This window comes from Lepidochelys kempii, chromosome 2 (genome assembly GCF_965140265.1).
Source record: "Lepidochelys kempii isolate rLepKem1 chromosome 2, rLepKem1.hap2, whole genome shotgun sequence".
Classification (NCBI taxonomy): domain Eukaryota; kingdom Metazoa; phylum Chordata; order Testudines; family Cheloniidae; genus Lepidochelys; species Lepidochelys kempii.
Window position 1 is genome coordinate 179,493,783 of NC_133257.1, and position 5,098 is coordinate 179,498,880.

At 41.6% G+C, this 5,098-nt stretch overlaps 1 long non-coding RNA gene across 1 annotated transcript; it reads right to left on the reverse strand.

Moving 5' to 3' along the window:
* Positions 1-674: 674 nt before the first annotated feature.
* LOC140905999 (uncharacterized) lies at positions 675-4,426 on the reverse strand. The gene is made up of 3 exons (XR_012157022.1): positions 4,333-4,426; positions 1,556-1,718; positions 675-1,018 (listed from the first exon to the last, which is right to left on the reverse strand). It is a non-coding gene; the product is annotated as an uncharacterized lncRNA (long non-coding RNA).
* Between the last annotated feature and the right edge of the window lie 672 nt (positions 4,427-5,098).

A 5,098-nucleotide genomic window follows, 5' to 3' on the forward strand; every position in this document is an offset into this window, starting at 1 on the left:
TCCGGAACACTGAGAGAGAGATATGCACAGCTGTTTGCTCCCGCAGGTATTAATCGCTTACTCTGGGTTAATTAATAAACAAAAGTATAAAAAGTAGGATTTAAGCAGTTTCAAATAATAACTGACAGAACAAAGTAAGTTACCAAGCAAAATAAAACAAGACACGCAAGTCTAAGCCTAATACATGAAGAAACTGAACACAGGTAAAGCTGACCCTCAAAGATGTTCCAATAAGCTTCTTTCACAGACTAGGCTCCTCCTTAGTCTGGGCCCAATCCTTTCCCCTGGTACAGTTCTTGTTAGTTCCAGCTCAAGTGGTAACCAGGGGATTTCTCATGACTGGCCACCTTCTTTGTTCTGTTCCAGCCCCTTTTATAGCTTTGGCATAAGGCGGGAATCTTTTGTCTCTCTGGGTCCCCACCCCTCCTTCTAAATGGAAAAGCACCAGGTTTAAGATGGATTCCAGGACCAGGTGACATGGTGACATGTCCTGTGAAACCCCAAGCCTCCTCTTTCTGGCCTCTCATGAAAGCAGGAAGGCCTGCAAGTAAACAGAGCCATTTACAATCAATTGTCCTAGTTAATGGGAGACATCAAGATTCCAAGCCACCATTAATGGCCCACACTTTGCATAATTACAATAGGACTTCAGACTAATACTTCATATTTCTAGCTTCAGATATAAGAATGATAAATTCATACAAATAGGATGAACATGCTCAGTAGATTACAAGATTTGTAATGATACCTTACAAGAGACCTTTTGCATAAAGCATATTCCAGTTACATTATATTCACACTCAAACATATGGAGTGTAATGTCACAGGGAGAAACACTGAAGAATTTAAGACTGAAAAATACACTACAGCTCAATTCTGCCAGATGCTCAGTGTCTCTGGAAACATTGTGAACACCATCAACTTCCACTGGCATCTGTGGGATCTGAGGGCACTCTGTCTCTCTTTCTCTTTCTGTGGTGGCTCAGCAGCTTCGCAGGGAAAGCAATGAGTGAATGATCTAAAGACAACAACAGTTTAATTGCACCATCAACTGTGTTTCTTCTCCACACTCTTTTTCCCAACTGCCCACAACACAATGCCTTGGAGATGAGTGAGGAGAAAACAAAACCCAGTATATTTGTGCATAAACAAGGACATGGGGAAAAACGGTTATTTGTTTTGACTCTTCCATTTCCCCACAAGCTTGGAAGGTCACTCCTTTTTTTAGACTGTCAGCAGACTGAGGCAGAACTTTGCCTCTTTGTTTTCACCCCAGGGCCCAGATCCTGCGTAGTACCTTAGGGTGTAATAAACAAGAGTAATAATCATCAACACTGATCCGTCATGGTTCGTTAAAGGATCATGAAACACACCCAAGCAATCTGTTTCATGCCAGTGCTAGGGCTGAAACTCACCCAAGGTCAAAGTTGTCATACTGAGCAGCAGTAACTCTACAACACCTTGAAATAAGTCTTCTACAGCCAGTTCCGTTTAACTGGAGGTTAGTTATATGTACCTTCCTCGTCCTACCTAACCATTAAAAATCAGCATTTACCTTCTTTGGCTGGAGTCTAACAAGAGCAGCAAAAATGTTGCTGCTGAAGACTTGTGTTCTGGCTACGGTCTGCTCTTGTGTGTTGCTCACGCGGCTCTCCACATCTGTAGACAAATTCATTGTTTCTCCACAGATGGCTCCTCCCAAGTGCTTCAGACCCAACCTGATGGGAAGAGAAGAAAGTAATGCCATATGAATTGACTGCCGTGCTTCTGTATCTGGGGATTTTGACAAGGATCCTATTCACTGGTATAGAGGCCCGGTGCAGCTCCAGAGCAGATTCTGTTCATCTCAACACAGTCTGTCTTTGACAGAGACTCAGTAAAAGGAAAGTTTAATACTGAAAAGACTGTCCAGTCTACCTGTACCCTGATCATAAACAAAATAACCTCCAGTGACATTGCTACTTACTATTGTGCCTACTGGGGGGGGGGGTCCCACAGCATTAGTAAATTGTTGACAGCCTCTACAAAACCCCACTCTGCATTCTGAGCCACAGCCTTTTGAGTGTAAATAACACTTCCTTATTTACTTTCTCCACAGCAGTCATGATCTTTAGACCTCTATCGTAGCCCACCTTAGTCACCTCTTTTCCAAGCTGAAAAGTCCCAGTCTTATTAATTGCTCTTCATATGGAAGCTATTCTACACCCCAAACATTTTTGTTGCCCTTTTCTGTTACTTTTCCAATTCCAATATATCTTTTTTGAGATGGGGTAATCATATCTGTAAACTGTATTCAAGATGTGGGCGTACAATGGATTTATATGGAGGCAATATGATATTTTCTGTCTTATAATCTATCCCTTTCCTAATGATTCCCAACATTTGTTACCTATTCAGTGTGCAGCAGCAGTCAAAAAAGCTAAGATTTTTACTTCATTTGACTCTACACTTGCTTTCACATATAGTGCCACTCCCCCACGAGCATGACCTATTCTGTCCTTCTGATATAGTTTGTACCCTGGTATTACTGAGTCCTATTGATTATCCTCATTCCACCAGGTTTCTATGATGCCTATTATATCAATATCCTCATTTAATATGAGGCAGTCTAGTTCCTCCACCTTAGTATTTAAACTTGTACCATTTGTATATAAGAACTTTAAAAATGGTCACTTTTTAGCTGTCTTCCATTTTGTGATGTAATTGAATTGGACTCTTTCATTTGGCTGTTTCTCATCATATCCTCCCTGTATTTATCATCTTCCATCCTCTCCTCCTTACTAAGATATAGAGAATCTCGATTAACAGATCCTCCCCTAAGGGAGTCTCTGATGCCTGTTCAGCAGAAAACACATCGTGTGACAGCAGGCCACACTCTGCTTGAACTGATATTATGCTGTAGAATTTCAATCTTAGCACGAATGTTCAGGGAACTTCACAGAATAAGGGATCCAGTCCCTGCCCCAGTGTTTTTATAGTCTAAGCTGAGTTGCTAGATCAGTGAGGATAAATGGAGTCAGATTCTTAGTACCCGTGGGAAAAGCATGTGATTGCAGACACTTGAAAGAAGGGCAGAGGTGGAAGCATTGCTTGCTGAATAAAGCTAGAAAGACATAAGAAAACTAATGGAGCCACAATGTAGAAAAGATATCATGGTTGAATGAGCTCTGATCACAAGGAAACAAAGAAGGGTTTAAGAACAAATGAGGTTCATAAATTAATTCAACAAGAACATCTTAGTGTTGAATTGGCCCTTTTTCAGAACTAGGACAAAACTGACTGCAAATATACAAGAACAGGTCCATTCTATCTCAGTAGAGAGTATTAGCATACAGATATAGTAGCCACTTTACAAGACTCAATTCATGTAACAGAGGGAAAGTATCACACTGAAGAAGGAAGCGATATTCCACTACTTCAACATCTGGAAAACTCAGCGAGAGCAAGATCATGGGAAGTGCTTAGTATCTTCAGAACAGTTTGAATGCTCTACTGGCCAGATGCCCCGATTTAATAGGGACAGTCCTGATATTCGGGGCTTTGTCTTATATACGGGACTATTACCCTTCACCTGTCCTGATTTTTCACACTTGCTATCTGGTCACCCTAACTGGCAACAGCACCACTCAACACAGCACCTCCCATCTTCAACAGGGAAAGAAAATAACCCCCAAGAAAATTAGTCTTCAGTGTGCCATCAACATTTCTCTACCTATCCCTTCATCTTTGTATTAGTTACAGTCATAGCTAGGAACCCCAATAACAGATGTGGTCCACAGGGCACTGTACAAACAAGTAAAAAGACTGCATCCCTGACCACAAACATCTTGGTACACCCCCCCCCCCACTAAACCATTAGCCTCTTCTCCTTCAAATCCCTCTCAAGATCCACTCCTGCTGCAACTCCTACAAGAAATCTGCCAGGAAATGACGACTCTGGCTGAGGAGGGAAGAGGGAAATGCTATATTTAAACATTATGTACCAAATTATGTGCTGGTACAAATGGTTGAAACCTCATTTAAAAAACAAAAACAAACCAATGGAGCTGTGCCAGTTGATACCAGCAGAGAAACTGGCTTTAAACATTGCATATATAGTGTATATGTTAGTGTTTCTTTTCCCCAAAACCAGTGAGAGTGTCTGCACTGCAACTGGCAGACACTCCCACCTCTGGGTAGACAGACTTGTCCTACTGGGCTTGAGCCAGTGTGCTAAAAATACTAGCATGGATATTATGACTCAGGCTAGCCCCCGAGCTCAGACCAAACACTGCTATTTTTAGTGTGCGAGATCGAGCCCCACTACCACTCCCAGCTGCAGTGTAGACATACCCTTTTAGACTGAAGATCTTTGGGACAGTCACTCCATATATTTCTATGTATAGTACCTCACACAATGGGGGCACCATCCACTCGGAGGCCTCTGGGAACCACTGTGGTATAAACAAGAAAAGAGAAGAAAAAAAAGATTTCTATGATACAATCTTCACTGGTCTAAAGATAGCTGAAGAATTTTGTTCTTCCCAGATAATGCTCTCTGATAAAAGTAAAGTCTGGTGAGTTTAAGCCATAACTCTACCTTACTTTAAATTAACACAGGCAGCCAACAAAACCTCATTGCATGTTAACTAAATGAGTCACTTCCGGTCCCCAAATGTACGTTTCCTTCCACCCCAGCATAACTGTCACATTTCTCATAGATGCAGATCCAAGCAAAACTTGTAAAATGTTGCTGCTCCACGTTGTTATTCTGGCTTTGGTTTTGTCCTGTACGTTTCTTTTTTACCCTTTTCTACACAGTTGTACATTACTGAGTCACAACTCACCATGCTCCAGATTCATGTTAATTTCATGTTTTCTTTTCTTGCTCTCTTTCTAGACGGATGTGCACAAATACGTCTGAGACAAGCTCGGTTGTCCGTTACCAGGGCAGAAAAGAAAACTGCACGTATAGTCTGTGAGGCTTCTGGCATTCAGAACTTCAGGAGTGCTGTTATACATTGGTACCGACACAGACCTGGTGAAGCTCCAGAGCAGATTCTGTACATCTCACCTGAAAAAGTTCAATTTGACAAAGACTCTGATAAGAAGTTTGATG